We start from the raw sequence: 18,286 nt of genomic DNA on the forward strand, positions 1-18,286 counted from the left end.
GTGATTTTTAAGGATTGAGATACCTGGGTGCCATAGTCCTACGTGTCCTAAAAGACAACAGAAGGATAATACACATACATAAATAACTCTACCCAGATAAAACAAAAAATGTAGCATTTCAGTATTACCCACTGGAGAAACATAAAACAGTCTAGAGATTTTAAATATGACCAACAAACTGGATGCAAAAAAGGAGAGTAACAATAGCAACATATCCATGTTTGTGCCATAACAGAAATGCAGCTTTACTCTCCCACCTTCATGAGAACAGGCAAATGATGCATTTTCCTAACAAACTATCTTTGAAATGCTAAAAGTGCCATGAAATTAACTGTTCCTGAAGCATGTCTACAGATATAACACAGAACATTCCATGTTAAGATATTTGCAATCACGTATACCTGTAAAATGTCCTGACAAACATAACCATGCCTGCCATAAGTGCACTTCTGACTAATGCAAACAGATAAAAGTGTAAATACCTTTGCTAAAAAAAAAAAAAAAAATATATATATATATATATATATATATGGGTCTACTACTAATGCCCGACACGACGATTCCCCGACAGAAAACTCACCGACGCCAGATGACCGACAACACACAAACCCGACACAAACCCGACAACGCAAAACACCGAACATCATTACACCGACACACGGAACGTAAACAACACGCGACACTACATAGCATACACACTAGCCCTGACCCAAACCCTAACCCTAAGGTCCGACACTATCGCACACTTCACCTACCTGCACCCTAACCCTAACTCACTTAACCCACCCCTAGCCCAAGCTCCGACACTAACGCACATCACCTACCTGCACCCTAACCTTAACTCACTTAACCCACCCCTAGCCCAAGCTCCGACACTAACGCACTTCACCTACCTGCACCCTAACCCTAACTCACTTAACCCACCCCTAGCCCAAGCCCCGACACTAACGCACACATCACCTACCTGCACCCTAACCCTAACTCACTTAACCCATCCCTAAACTACAGTCCCTCACTAGCACACACTTACCTTACCTGAACCATACCTCCGACACGAACACACACTCACCTTTCCCACAGCCTAACCTGACATCCCACAATCTCGATCACTTACCTGACCGCTCCTAACTCCGTCACCATCGCACACTTACCGCGTCGCGATCGCACATTCCCTTGTCGGTCTTTCCGCTGTCGGCAAATCATCCTGTCGGTACACTTACCTGTCGGTCATCTGGCGTCGGTGAGTTTTCTGTCGGGGAATCGTTGTGTCGGGCATTAGTAGTAGACCCATATATATATATATATATATATATATACATATATATATATATATATATATATAAAACTGTTAGATTTTTCTTAATTGCATTTCAGCATATGTAGTATATAGCTGACAAACTGCAAGCATGCCTTCTCAAGTTCAGTAATCCTCTGTGCAGCTATATCCCAAAGTAATAGCCTCTTTTCTGTGCTCTCCATATAACAAGTCATCTCACCTTCAAGTTTCCCTAGCTACATGGTTGCCTTCTTATGGTGTAGATTCAGTACGGTGAACATGCAAATGAGATGTGAGCTCCTTAGAATTACTGAATCCCAAATACTTGGCTCTGTGTATCTGATGTAAACATAGTGCAGGCACTGTCTCAGTGTTTGTTTTTAAATGATTCCTGGTAGGGAGAGGGAAAACACAACAGCAATACAGATTGCCCTACATCCAGTGGGTGTGTCAGGTTAGACTTACAAAGTGTTAGATGTAATTTTGTGAAGGTAGGAAATGTAAGTAAGCAACACACAGTATGTTCATCAAAATCCAACCTCCCATTCATTTATTGGCAACTGCATATTATATTATGTTCTTGTGATTTAATATCCTCAGACATTTTAAAGACAATGATATAGAATGGCTTACAGACTGCATGTCTCAGATACTTGGTCAGATAAGAGAAGAATGACCAACAGTCACAGAGAGATAAGACAGTGCTGCATATTTACAAGCAATACTCATAACTAGTTGTGTGATCACTTAGTGCACCGCATCCAAAATAATAAATATACAAATAACACTTGTATGGTTTCATATTATTATAGATGATGTTGCAGTTGGTTGTATGCAGAATGATTTTAGTTCCTTGCTTCAAAGGTATTTGTGTGGAAAAGAGGGATAAGGCACCCTTGCTCTGTTCTGAAGGTTCACTGGAGTGAGAGTTCAAATCCAGACCTATATAGAAATATCTCATGTATACTAACATTTTAGTAGTGTGTATGTCATAGATAGCTTTTCCTCATTTTAACTACTTTTCCCTTTCTTCTTTTTTTTTTCTTTTTTTGGGGGGGGCAGTGTTTGCACAATGCACAGCTTAGCACAAACATGGGACATAGATAAAATGAATGTCAGGGTTGGCTGTGCTTATCTCGTTTGCATGAAGCAAGGCAGTGCACACACTAGACTACTGGCCCATACAGGAAGCAGACAGACCACCTGCCATAAACAAACTTTACAACAAAAGGAAAAAAACTGTTGCAGAAAAGAGGAAAATCCCAGGATGCAAAAAACTCCCTTACCAGCCTCAGTAAGAAGCTAAGATCCCTCATAAATCCTCCAAAGCTAGTTACGAAAATAAAATTGCCAAATATTCCAAAGATAACCACAAGGCATTCTATAACTATGTCAAGAATCTAAATGGCAATGCTCAGATCTGCTCTGCTACAACAGAATGGCATTAAATATATTGATCCCAAGGATATTGCCAATAACCTAGCAGATTGATTCAATGCCAACTTCACCCCCCTCTCACCCCCTAAATGGCCCATCTTAATACTGGAAGATTGCCAAATTCTGGTAATAATGGCCACACAGGTAAAAAATGCACTCTCCAAAGCTAAGAATACAGCATCCATGGGACCAGATGACATAAAGGGCTGTGTACTACATGAACTACAAAATGAACTGGCACCTCACTTAAGTGTCATGTTTAATTATACCCTCACCTCAGACTTTGTGCCCACTGAGTGGCGCACGGCTGCAGTTATCCCACTCCACAAGGGGGGATCCACCTTGGATCCCGGGAACTACCGCCCCATCCGTTTGACAAGCCTGATCTGCAAGGCCATAGAACGTATTATCATGGAACTTATAAACAAAGACATTGGCAACCTTAAAACACTGGACCCCACCCAGTTTGGGTTCATGAAGGGCCGATCTTGTCTCCTGAACCTTATTGACTTCTTTGAATCAGTCTCCAGAGCCGTGGACAAGGGTAAGGCAGTCCACACAGCCTATCTGGACCTCGCCATGGCCTTTGACACCATCTCCCACTTTGGAATCATAGATAAACTTACTAAGCTGGGAATTAATCCCTACATCATTCGATGGGTTGTCAACTGGCTTACTGACGGAACCCACACTGTAAAAGTAGCTGACTCCAAATCCAGCTCCAGACAAGTGACAAGTGGAGTACCTCAGGGTTCAGTCCTGGGACCTCTCTTGTTTGGCATCTACTTCTCTAAAGTACAGGCTAACACTAAGGGACTCTGGCTAACAAAGTTTGCAGATTACTGCAAACTGGGAGCCATTATTGAATCCCCAAATGATGTGGATACTCTACAAAAGGGCCTTACAGAAACAGATTCTTGGTGCCAGTGCCATGGGCTCAAGCTCAATGCCAAGAAATATATAGTTATCCCCTTTGGGAAACAACATGTACCCATGAATTATCACATAGGTGGCAGTACACTAAACACTGAAAATGTGATAAGAGACTTAGGGACACAGGTGGACAGTGGTCTCACCTTCAATAACCACATCGTCACAACAGTCAGGAAATCCTTCTATGTGGCACACCTCATCACTAAGGGCTTTTCATCTAGATGGTCCTGGGTTCTAATATAGGATATTCCATGCACTTTTACTGTTGTTCCACTTCACATTATATTCAATCTCACTTATAACACATTAGATAGTGGAGCTGATATGAATTATATGTATGAGGGATGACACACCATTATTGTGTTTTCAGATGTATGACTAAGGGTATACTGTCCACTATATTTCTGTAAGTATAATGCTGCTATCTGGACTTGTATAGACTTCACAATTACATAAGACACATATACAGCTAGATATATATCCAATAACCTTGTCAGGTCACACACATACCTGTGTAACAGCTCAGACACTCACCTGTATTTATGTATGATTCCAGACTAGGTCTGGGCAGCAATTCTTCTGAGGCAAAGATGGAAAATTAACACTGTGGAAGAAAATGTTTTGTTCCTTATGCCTAGGTTTGAATAACAGTGTAAAAATCAATTTTCCTCAGTGTATAAAGTCAAAAACAAATGTGTCAAGTTGTTACATTTATGTCCACAGTGCATGCCTGTAAACTTAACTCACCTAACATTAGACGCACCTCAAACTGAGGCCAAGTGTCAGATTAACCTTCCAGTTTTAATTATCTAATTCCTCCCTGCTTGGCACTGCTCCACTCTGCTTAGCATTGTGTAAATGCAGTTTGTATCATTGCTCAGGATTGCGCAGTACCAGTAAATCTGATAACTGGAATTGGCAGGAAAGTGTCAGTTTCCATTGCTCTAGTTTGGCTGGTAGACACAGCTGGCATTAGAGAGGAAGGTGCCAAGTTTAGGGCACAGAGATTGAATATTCAGAAGTCGAGAATATTTATTGGACTCCAGGTAAAATGCCAGAACCAATGGCTTCTGCAGGGGGATTATTCTGGCTCCCAGTACAAGTCTGAGGCATGGAATAGTGTGACCCAGGCTGTATCCATTGCCACTGGTAACCCCACACTGAAGAGCAGTGTAGGCATCATTTTAATGACCTACACAGGTGAAAGAGGGATACTCTCAACCATTGGTTGAATACGTTTGAGACTGCGGACATCCCGCAGCTGTTTAAGTATGATAATAAGAGAATACTTGTAAGACTTAGAAAGCTAAATATAGGGAAGACTGGCAGACATAATGCTCTTCTGTTCCTTAATATTCTTTCCCCAGCTCCCACCAAACAGGAGTTCAATTAGTAGGCTCATGTTGCTAGAGTTGAGAGACTGACAGACACAAGCTGTATGTATGCAGCAGAAGAGATGTATTACTGTAGCTTTAAAAGTTAAAGATAGCCTTTTTTGTCTTTTATAGAGTTGTATCAAATTGAGTGTGCATATCCCAACTGTAAAAGCAAGTATGCATGCATTAGTCTGTAGTACAAACCAATTGTAGAATTCCAATATTAGACTGTAGTAGGAGGCTTTGGGTTCAAATACCATAATTCACAATTATACGATACTGTTATTTCTTCAATAATATTTACATTAAATTAAAAACCCTATACTAGTGGCACAAATGCCATGCTGTAAACTGTTAATCTTTATAATTGGAACATGCATATGTGCAATATACTGTATGCACATTTCAAGGATTACTTTCAGCAATCTGTAGTATAGTTTGAATCTGTTAGGATGTATACTTAAATGTAATACTTCAGACAAAAGAGTTGTATAATTGTATTAATGCATTGTATGTCACATATGATGGTACTAATGTTATCTCTTTTTTTCTCTCATCCCAACCCTTATATCTCTTTTTTTATTTTCTATGTCTCATCAAAATGTCTCCATGTAATCCATGTGTACTACATCATTAAATGCTACTCAGCACTGCAAGGTATGCCAGCACTGTGGATCAGCCTGCCCCCACTCCACTTGCTCCAGCAATGATGCCCAGCAAGTCTGGAAGCCAACCTGGCACCACTACCTGTGCTGTTCATCCATTACCTGTGCCCTCAGGAAGTACTTCCCTGGAAGCTGGTGCAGTCATACCCTCCAGGAGCAGTACCGGAGGTGGTGATTTCATCACCTGCCTATGCTGGAGGGGGAGACTGCTCTCCCTCATGGTCCACAGGAGGAGAAGACATCAAGCAGTCCAGCTGACAGCAGAGTAAGGAGACGGTGATGACAGTCCAGTGGGTGAGAACTCAATCTCACTGTCTCCAAGTTTGACAGGAATGATCCTGTGTTGTCCCCTCCCTCACCCCAATCATGGTGTCCCCCAACCTTTTATGTCCTTCACAGTGCCTGTCCCTTGTCTTGTTTGCATTTGCTTCCTCATCCACCCAACTTTCTTGACTCAGCCATATCTATGTCCCTTACCCAGCAGTCCTCTCTTACTGAATTAAAAAAAAATGTGCACCTGTCCCACAAAAAAAACAAAATTGTCCCATACATAATTCTTCATTTCGCACAAGTGTCTTCTTGACACACTTTATTCGGTCCAATTTGCTATACAACATAGAATCACACACAACACACATAAGTAGCAGAAAAAAGCAATGGATCCCTTCACTTTTTGGCCTCTCTGCATGGAGTTGCAACAGTTGGCAAAGTGTTTGCAAATGCGAGATACGCATTTTCAATACTTTCCATGCTTGCACATGGTTAAGCAGTGCTCAAATGCGCAAACATGGAAAGTATTGAAAATAAATATCTCGCATGTGCAAACACTTTGCCAACAGTTGCACTAACCTGATGCTCACTGCACTATGGAAAACTAAATATTATGTATTACTGCTATTTACTGTCCATTACCTGCCTATGACATGAAGTTACATGTAGAAACATAACAAACTAAAGGCCCTATCTAACAATATGTCACATATTTTCAATACAGATATGTGTAGCCTCCCCCAGACACTGCAGCCCTGGTACTTTTTTCACACATATATCACCTACCTACAGAAATTACTATCAGAAGTTGTGTGATATGCAATGCACATCAGTCTGTTAACATGCAGAACTAGAACAATTGACCCATAAGCCTAAAAAGACTTATCTGCAAGGCTAGAGAAGGAATCATGTGGACCTTATCCACAGGGACATAGGTGACCTTCAACACACTTAACCAGACCCATTTTGGTTTTGTCAAGGGTAGATCTTCCTTATTAAACCTAGTGGACTTCTTTGATACTTTCCTCAAAGACCTAGATGTGGGATAACAGGACATGCTGACTATGTTGACTTATCTCAGGCATTTGACACTATGCCCCATTCAGGTATCATAGAGAAAATCTCCCATTTGGGAATTATCCCATACATTACTAGATGGATAGCCAATTGGCTCACAGGCAGAACACACACTGTCAAAGTTGGGGACTGCACCTCCACCACTTGACCACTTATCAGTGGAATACCACAAGGATATGTGCTGGGCCTTCAACTGTTTAGAAACTATTTCTCTAAAGTCCAGGAAAAGGTAGATGGCCTGTGGCTTTGCAGATGACTGTCAATTGGATGCAGCCATATAGAGTTCCCCAACTATGTTAACATATTACAGAAGGGGCTGACACAGACAAATTATTGGTGCCAAACTTACAGACTGGACTTTAAAGCAAAACATGCCTCATTGTCCCCTTTGGCAGTGAAGTACTCCTGCTAATTATGAGTGTTGTGAGACTTGGGAACACATGTTGATATCACCACATAAATACGGGCATCACATCTAAGACCAGGGAGGTAATATCTCTGCTGTACACTACCCTTATCAGATGACTAATAGAGTACGATGCTCCCTTCTTTCAGTACCTCACTAGACAACTACATAAACTAGAGAAAGCACAGAGGTTTATGACAAGTAGAATTTAGGGTCTCCAAAACATGACATACATGGAAAGACTGAAACACCTGTCACTGTGCTCAGCACCATGCAGGCTGCTGAGAGGTGACCTATTAATGGCTTACAGAACAGGTTCAGGCCCTACCCTCCTGGAAATGCTGGACATCTGCAAATCAAATGGGACAAGAATAATTTGCTCCAGGGATCTCAACCTAGACTATGACATAAACAGAACATGCTGGGGAGACAAATATATCCCACAGAGATTGTCACCTCCTCTGTAATAGGCTCTCGCTGAATGGGAAGCAGTGCTTATCAATGACCCAATTTAAGTGAATCCTTGACAACTGGATGGGTGACTGTAAATTCACCCTGGGGTGGCAACTATGTCCCTCATGGACAGGGCCAGTCAGTGCTGATCAGAATATTGCTCTGCTGACAATGACCATCTAACTATGCTCAGTAAGGGCACTTGTGTTTTTCCATGCTAGGCTTGTAAACACCCTAGGGCCATTAGACTAGTAACGTCCTATAAACCTGTGAAGTTATGCAGGTCTCCCATCATCTTCTCTCCAGCATGCCCTGCTGCTGATATCCACTATAAGTTGACCTGCAGTTTTGTAAAAGCTGGACTTGTGCCATGGTACTTACATAAAGTACTGAGTTCTGTAGACTGTGTAGTTAGATAGGTAGGGGTTCTGTTCTCATTGCAGTCATCAGGGATGTGTGTGTGTGTGTGTGTGTGTGTGTGTGTGTGTGTGTGTGTGTGTGTGTGTGTGTGTGTGTGTGTGAATGTGTGTGCATGTGTGTGTGTTTGTGTATGCATGTGTGCGTGTGTGTGCGTGTGTGTGCGCTCATGTGTATGTGTGTGTGTGTGTGTGTGTGTGTGTGTGTGTGTGTGTGTGTGTTGTGTGCATGTGTTTTGTGTGTCTGTACTTGCTTGACATTACAAAGAGCCTTTTACACCAGCATGTGGGACACTGTTATTGCCATATTCTCCATATTCTCCTCACTAGACACCTCTGATGTCATCCACTATAAAGTGTTGTCTGAGACACTCTGAGTCAGATGTGAGCTGTGGCACTTGCCTTAAGTACATAGTCCTAAAGACTGTGTACTTAGGTAGGGGTTTTATTCTGACTGCAGTCAAATGGTCTGTGTGTGTGCACTTGCTTGACATTACAAACAGCCCTTTACATCAACATGTGGGACACTGTTATTGCCATATCTTTGATTTTGTTTTGGTCTCTTTAGTGTTCAAATACTGTTATTTACATATCAGTACATGATATGCTCTATGTTGTGCTATCTCTATAACTTTCTTAGTTATCTTAGTTAACTTCTTACTACAAAGGTATACATTTTACATCTTACTAATTGTATTAGTATTATTATTATTTGTGGAGCTTTTCTCCCTGGGTCTCCATTGAAAATGGGCTGATGGCCCAGTTGGACACTACCTGGTTAACAAATGTAAATAAAATAAAATAAGTAAATAAAATATTCTCCCCACCAACCACCATTGATGTCATCAGTATAAAGTGTTGTCTGAGACACTCCAAGTCAATCTTGAACTGTGGTATGTGCAATCTACAGCCTGTGAACTTAGATAAGTAGGGTTCTATTCACATTGCAGTTAACTATGTGTGTCTGTGGGTGTGTGTGTATGTGCACTTACCTGACATTTTACACCAACATGTGGGACAATTTTATTGCCATATTCTCCTCACCAGTCACTACTGATGTCATCAGCTATATCTGATTTGTGGATGTGCACTATTCCCACTGGGGCAGGGTCAGAGACTGGCCTGGAGGCCAGACAGAAGTCACCTCATCCTATAAGATACAGATTACAGTGACATGGATTTCAGTCTATCCACATACATCATGGCATGTATGTATGCACTGTGTTTGCTTGGTGAATAACCCATGTGGTCTCTCCAGCTGCTGCATGTATCTGATGAGGTACATACAAAAGAAAGCATTATACTCTATATTAGTGTTCTGATGAGATTTGAGTACAGTGTTGTAATATAATCCTGAGATCTGAATACGATGTTGTGACTTATAATATGCACAACATATGCTTTCAATCTCAATGTAGACACTTGGTGGCCGAAGTTCAGAGTGCTATGTATATATGTTCCCAGTGCTTGCATATCTGGATTTCAGCATAGTAGGACTGTTGTCAATGCTGTAATAAGCAGGGAATTTTACTTTGCAGAAGGTCAAAATAAAGACACATTTTTGCATTTATCTGAAGACAGTGTGGCTTTGTCACCAATCATTTGTCTGTGTTAGCCCCTCCTGTAGTATGTTATCATCATCATAGGTGGAATCAATGATTAAACCCAGTATGTAAGAATCAGCAAACACAGCAAGCCAAAGACCATATACATTAGCCTGAGCTGTCAAGAAATAGATTCCAAACAGTAAAGAGCCAAGCACAGATCCATGAGGTACACCAGTAGTGACAGCTCTACTGGTAGAGTTTGATTTACCAACTTTCACAGTATATGTTCTGTCAGTGAGCCAATTGTTTACCCATCTAGTGACATGAGGTTTAATCCCCAGCTGGGAGGGTTTCTCAATGATCCCTCCATGGGGGATTGTGTTCAAACCCTAGGCCAGTTGAGGATAGCCAGTACACACTGCCTTACCTTCATCAAGGCCTATCATACAGAATCAATGGGCTGTGACAACATCACAAATCACCAAACTTCTGACTCATCACATACACCTCACCTTTCTGACTCAGCTGAATACACACTTCAACACACCCTCCACACAGACGATGTTGCGGTAGAATGATGTTTTCAACATGCATCCGTGTGAGTTGGGGAAGGGACAGCATCTGATGCATGCATGTCTAGACACATGCTGACTCTCCTGATCTGTGAGATAGATCAACATGTCATCATGGACCTTTGTTAAATTGACATTAGAGATATCCCAGCTGTGTGCAACAGACCTGTGTGAGTTGTTACTGCTACATCACATCTTTTACATCTGTTAGATGGCCTCAAAGAGGTCATTGAGGGCATGCATGATGTTAACACTATCAGCCTTTTGAACTTGACAAGCCCAATGCATCTGACACAAATATATACTGAGGTATTCACTCAGCACTGTCAGATGTGGCCATATACATCTATATCACCAAGCTGGTAGACCACTGTATCGCATACATGGCATCTAAATATGTTGACATGTGTGAAGTGACCTAAATCTCAGGTCCAGTGATCAGGTCCTTGCATCAAGGCTATCTGCTAGACCATTTTTCTTTCCATTACTTAAGGGATGGACATCACAGATGACATACACATCCTGTGTCCAAACAGCTCCCTGAAGGACTACAGATTGTAGGCAATCATTGACTCCAACTATGATATTAGTATAATACAGACAGTATTATCACACACCAAAGATTGCTGCCACAGCCATGACAACACCTACAATGTCAAGAAAACATGGGGGGGAGATTTGTTACAGCAGGAAAACAAACACATGACCAAAGTATAATGTAGACATCACACCCTATAATCAGACCAATAGTTATCCAACCTGTGTCCTGGGGTAGATAGCAAGTGGAACATCAACCAGCATGTGGTCACAGTGCTGACTACTCCCTTGTATGTAAACAACTACTGAGTATGTGAAAGACATCCACATCAAAAGCCACAGTAACTCCACAGTTCACAGCCTTCATCACACCAGTAATTGAGTATAATGCACCCTTCTTCATGTACTTCCCTACACATCTTCCAGTGATATGTAACTGAAGTGTATTACCTTTGTCACAGTGAGCTGTCACACATCTTATTGTCCATACCTAGATATTCTTTTTGTCATCCGTAATACTGTCTGATGGTGCGGAACCCCCATCAAGTTATTACACCAGATGCATGTGTGCTACCTGTTCTGGTGATGCACACAGTACATACATAGATGTTTGACAACATTAATGGCATGGTTAACATTTGTTATAGTGCACACCAGTCAGCTAACCTGCATTGATCATAATGTGTTATGGTGGAAGGACAGTGTGCATGATTAGCCTCACAGAGTGTGGCTGTATCATAATAGTTGCACAAGTGTGTTTGTGCAGAATCATCTCTTATTACACTAAATCACATATGTTATGTAAGAGGCATGGAATTACTGATGGTATTATTCTGATATTGTCCATGACTGCGCTTACTTCTTTTAATGTTGCCCATGAGCTTTAATCTGTGTCCTACTTGCTGGAGACCTCTGCTGAGACTACATTCATATTCAGGTAAATCAGTTTGTACAGCTTCACAATATGCACCCTACCTCAATTGTATATAAAATCCTTGCTAGATGTCCTCTGCATTGTTCATGTAAGGATGCTTATCTCACACAGACATCCTCCCCATTGTTATGTCACCTTGTGAAACAGTCACATAATATCCACTCTCATTGTCATGCCCTACTGTACCAGACTGATATGTGATCGGTGTTGCTGCTACAGCCGTCTTCCATTGACATGCCCTCATCTGCTGTACATTAGGTTGTTTCACCTGTCCTCTTTCCATGTGTTTATTCCTACAATTCATCTGTGTGCCCCTATTCAATGCACACACTTCCCCTAAGTGTTTATTTTACATGGCAGTTCATGTACCCTTACAGATCATTTACACAGCTTCAGTACAGAATGCCAGGAATGGGATTTCACAATACTCTGCACTGTAGATACGCTGTCCTGTACTGTGCTTGGACCATATACTTAACAATCATACCTCTCAACTGTCCATATTTTCACAGAATGTCCGGATTTTTGCCTTTATATATTTTGGTGTGTCCCTTATCAAATTTGTGGTTTTCTGCCATATCACTAGGATGATCGCAGGACTGATGTGACTTAATAATTATGCACATTTGAGTTTCAGACTTCAAATCTTCAGAACATGTATCTTAACATAAACCTCTGGTTATTTTAGTGCATTTCTAAAGAACAAATATGTCAAATATGTCCCTATTTCCGGGTCATTGTCCCCCAATTATGTTGGCCTTTGTCCAGATGTCTTGCACTAAGAGATTGAGAGCTATTTGTTAAGCCCTGGTGATCATTGTGGCATTCTGCTCACAACATCAGACCTTCAATGCTCTGATTTAAACATGATTGCTATCCATTAACACTTACATGGTTTTCTGGCCAGTAACACTGTTGCCAGCCATTAAACCTCACTTCTTTATGTTTAAATGTGGTGCATAGCATGCATATGCAATGAGTGTTACTGCTCACCACGCATTACCTCGCACACATCTAAACTCCATCCTGGCTTTGCGCGAAGCCTGCAGAGTTAATTGAATCACGGAGAATAAGTTTCTGTTTTGGTATAATTGTCTGAATGGTGCAGACATTAAGTCAATATACTCATTAAACTCAGAATATGCCTTAGAAGTTCAAAACTGGTTAATTTTACAGAGCATCAGATTTTATGCATAAAGTATTTTTTTCCTTTATTCCAATCCTATTATAAAGAACCTTCTAAACTTATCATGTATCTATATGAAGTTTTATTTAACAATAATAACCCAAAAATGTAATTTCAAATTTATATAGAATCTTTGTTTTATAAATCAATAACAAGTTTTGAAATTGTATTACTTTAGGTTAAAACACATTATTGTATGAAAAGAACAAGATATATATAATAAAATCAGTGGGAAATACTTCATGTATACAGCTTTGGTGTATTTATACGTGGAAATGTTTATACTGGTCCATTTTAACATCCTGTAGACAATCAAAATTTGTTATTGATAAGAATATTCAATGCCGGAGATGTAAACAGTTTTGTAAGGCTGACTGGTAACACATTTTTCTGCAACTGCTCACTTTTATCTGCTGGAAAAAGATAACATATTTTCTTCAGGCCTTGTGGTTTGACAACTATGTGTTATATAAATCAATAATGTTATTCGATATTCTTGAGAACTTCCAGATAAATAATGAAAATTGCTACCTCTTATGGACTATTCTGGCTATGGCAAGAAAAACTATAACCAAGAGATGGAAGAAATCCTCACTGCCAAAATTTGAAGAATTCCACATTTCTCTACAAGGAGTAGATCAGAAAGAGGTCTCAATCAAGAAAAACTGCACATTTCCCAAATCACTAATAATATCTCCATGGACTGAAGTTTTGTTGCTGACCAAGAAATATTTAAATGATGACTTCTTTATGAATTATAACAAGGTCTCATCAGTTGTAACATGTTGAATATTTAGGGAATTTTTTTGGGGGGGTTTAATTTCATACTTGATCATAGGATCATAAGAAGTTACTTGGCCCTGAGGCCCTTACAAGCCTAGCCAAGGATTTATCCCATATTCCGACAAGTCAGCACCCAATACCCCTTTCAGTAGGGACACAGGTGGAATCCCAGGGGGTGTATTTTCTGTTCCCCATCCAGTTATCCAGGTCATGCTTAAAAAGGGATAATGAAGTACTCTGCTTGATGTGGATAGGGAGTCTATTCCACAGAAGGAGGGAGTCTCTGGTACACAAATCTGTCCCTCCAACAAGTCCTACTGATGTCGCAGACCAGGTTGAAGTTGCACTTGTGGGTTACTCAAGTGGAGTTAGTCTTGCGGATATGCAACAGTCCAATCAAGGTGGGGTCTGAGATTAATTTGTATGCCAGACAGGGGTCACCTCTGAGGAATCTATGAGACTGAGTAGATGGACAGACCTTTTAGCCTATCTGGAGGATAGATGTTTGAGGCCCTGGATTCTCCTGGTGAGGAACCTATGTGGTCTGTCCAGCTGCTGAATGTGCTTTATGAGGTACATGCTGAAAGGGATGTTGTACTCAATAATGGGTCTTATAAGGGAAGAATACAGGGATGTTATGACCTGCTTGTCCCTGGAAGGGATTCCCTTCCTAATGAGGTTGGCCATTTAGAAAGCTTTCCTTACAATGGAGGCAATATGGTGGTCAAAACTCAGGTTGCTATCAACCTGGGTGCACAAGTCCCTCACAACTGACTGCGTGCTTAGGACCATGTTACTAATGTGATAATTTGTGGGGACGTCACTCTCCACAAAAGGGATGATGATGCATTTTTTTGGCATTTAGTCTGAGGCCATGATTCTGGCACCAGTCATATGTTTGGGTGGGATCCTCTTGCAGGATGTCCACATCACTAGGGGAATTGATGACAGTGCCCAGCTTGCAGTCATCTGCAAACGTGGATAGCCATAGCCTACTGGTTTTGGCCTGCATCTCAGAAAAGTATATCCCAAACAACAGAGGCCCCAAGACTGATCCCTGGGGTATGCCATTTGTTATGGGTCTACTGCTTGACGTGGCTTCCCCTATTTTGACTAGGTGGGTTCTATCAGTGAGGCAATTTGCTACCCACATGGTAACATATGGATTGATGCCTAGTTGAGAGAATTTATCTATTATACCTGAGTGTGGAATAGTATCAAAGGCTTTGGCCAGGCCAAGGTAGGCGGTGTCCACTGTCTCCCTCTTGTCCATGGCTTTGGTGACTGTCTCAAAGAAGTCAATCAAATTTAACAGGTATGATCTCCCCTTTACGAAACCAAACTGTGTGTGATCGAGTGCTTGGAGGTTGCCAATGTCCTTGTTAATGAGATCCATGATATTCCATTCCATGGCCTTGCAGATCAGGCTAGTTAAGCTGATGGGTCTATAATTTTCTGGATCAGTGGATGCTTCACCTTTGTGCAAAGGAATGACAGTGGCTGTCCTCCACTTGGCTGGGACAAAGCTGGTACTCAGGCTTTGGTTACATATGGTGCCTAATGGTGCTGCCAGTTCCTACCTGAGTTCATGTAGGATGCAGCGTGGGGTGTTATCATGTCCCATGGAAGCTGTATTTCTTGCCTTTGAGATGGCATTCCTCTCTAGAGGTAAAAGGAGGGGCAAGTGCTTGAGATGTCCTGATTTATTGATGGGGGAACAGAGGGGTGAAGTTTTCACTGAAACTGTCTGCCAGCGGGTTGGCTATATCTACGGCATTTGTGTATGTGGTTATGACCACCAGTTCTGAGCAGATCTGAGTGCCTCCTTTGAGATTGTGGACATATGTGAAGAAGGCCTTATGATTGTCTTTAGTAGATACAGACAGTTTGCACTCGAAGTTTGCTTTGGAGTATTTCAACAGTGCTCTTATTTGCTTGTTCAGGCTAAGGAGAGATTGCTTCCAATTAGGCACCTGGTCCTTCTTGGTCCTGGACAGCAATTTTTTTCTTTTATTATAGAGTTTATTTATTACAGATGTCCACCAGACAGGTTTACTCTTGTTGTGGAGGATGATTTTGTCCTGTCTGGTATTCCTGATTCCATGCAGCTATATAAATGCTCATACAGTATTTTGGTGTAGGTTTGGACATTTGTGCCAGTTCCTATGGAGGGGGAGGGAGCTGTGAAGCTGTATACCTTCCTTCAGGAGGCTGTAATCAGCTTTGGAGACTTTTTTTGTTTGACCCTAGCTAGGGGGGGGTCAGGGAGATTGTGACTTCGAAAGTGACCTGTTTGTGGTCGGATCTTACTAGGGAGGATGACACTGTAGGAATGATACAGTGGTTACTCATGTTGGTTAATACCAAGTCCAAGTTATTATCACGTGTTGTAGGGATGTCGACTAGCTGGTCCAAGGCATTTGCACTGACAAAATCAAGAAATCTCTGGGCATTTGTATTTTGGCATGAGTAGTTTTTGCAATCCATGGTTGGATAGTTAAAGTAGCCCAGGATCAGGGTAAAGGGTTGAACCTTGATAGATTCGAAGAGGTCCAGATAGGTGGAGTGAGCATCTTGAGTCAAAGTTGGGGGCCACTAGCTAGCTATGATTTCAATAGGGGTCTTGTCAATGTTTAACTGGACCTGGAGTGTCTCCTGTCATCATGCATTTTGACCAACCTGGAGGTTTGTATATCTTTAATATATATTGAAACTCCCCCTCCGTTTGCTTTGCTGCCTACAGTTTGGGGTCTGAATGTAAGATAGGATGAGTAATCTGGTATGGCTGGGGTGCTCTCCACAACTTTGAACCAGGTTTCTGTGATTGCAGAAATGTCAGCATCTTCCAGGGTTAAGAATGCTTGCAATGACTGCAGTTTCATGTTTAGACTCCTAGTGTTTAGCAGCATGACTTTTAATTTGCATTTTGATGAAATTTTTATGTTGGTAGTTTTGACCTCATGGCATTGCCTAAAAAAGGCTCTATGGGGAGGCAAGAGCCTTTGTCAGAAGCCTGAAGCCCAAGGGAGACAGATGTAGGCCATTTATGGCAAAGCATCATTGTCTGTTGATCATCTCTTCCCAGGCTATCAGGTACTGGATCCAGTTGGAATGACACCAGAAACTAAGCCAATTGTTAAAGTCAATCATTTTCTGTTTGTATTGAGGCATCATTCTGAGTGATGGTAGAATGCTGCTTAAGGTTAGGGACATACCTGCCAGGGATACATATTCACTGAGCTCAATCATGTCTCTCTTCATATAGTCCATGGAGGTATGTCTCAAGTCATTCACGCCAACATGGACTATGACAGAGTCATAACAGTATCTGTTGTTGAGAGACTTCACTGCATGTGTGATATGATGGATTCTGTCACCTGACAAACAACTGACTGTGACTTTCTCCTTATCCAGCCTGGTAATGGGCAGATCTATGTGTCTCACAATGGAGTCTCCAATATGTTGGGTTTATGGTTAGGCCTTAGTGGTTTTGAGACACAGGTGTGTGGACTGTGTGTGGTGTATAGCATGGTGGGCTGTGGAGTCTGTGTGTGTTTTTGCCTCTGAGGTCTCTTTTGTTTGGGTATGTTTTGGTTGAGGACCTCTGCATATGTGGGTGTCTGTTGTGTAGGTGTGGGTGGTGTTTGAGGTGTGGTGTTTGTGTTGACAACCTTCTTGATGCCAGATATACTGGCTTGTGAGGGAGAGAGCATACACTCTGGGTTCTTAATGTAATTGCATCTCTCGCAAATTGTATTCCTAGGTGATAGTAATAGAGGGTTGTCCGTGTACAGGAGGCAGTTGCTACACTGTCTCAGGGTGCCTGTATCAACCAGACTGGCAGGAGAAACTGTAAGACAATGTCCATCAATATTTGTCAGAATCTGAGGGAGAGAGGCCAGAGAGAATTAAGGGATAAAGGGTGGAAGGTCTAAGATGAGTTGAGCTGTATAATAAATGTGGCATGCTTTGTGTATACTATATATAGTTAATATACTTGTTCTTTGAATTACCAGAAAATTTCCAAAATCTTTAATAAAAATGTTCAAAGAGATAAAAGATAGCAGATCTATGCTGTTCTGCCGATTATTCTTAGAAATATAAGTCATGTTCTAAAATCAATACTATATATATATATATATATATATATATATATATATATATATATATATATATATATATATATAGTATATTTTGACAGAGCATGCATATTCAGAATTTACTATGAAATTACAATTCACAAGATGCCAAGAAACCACATGTCTGAAATCCCCAAAGGGTAAAGCCTGAAGCCACAAGCATTTTTCTGCACCCCCATCTAGACAGCAAGCCTTTCACACCATTCAAGATATATAAATATATGGGTTTAGGGCTTCTGATTGAACGTCCAGTACTCAGACAAAGTAGGGTGATGTCAA

Source organism: Protopterus annectens, chromosome 1.part2, assembly GCF_019279795.1.
Source record: "Protopterus annectens isolate FY-2018-M chromosome 1.part2, PAN1.0, whole genome shotgun sequence".
NCBI classification, from domain to species: domain Eukaryota; kingdom Metazoa; phylum Chordata; order Ceratodontiformes; family Protopteridae; genus Protopterus; species Protopterus annectens.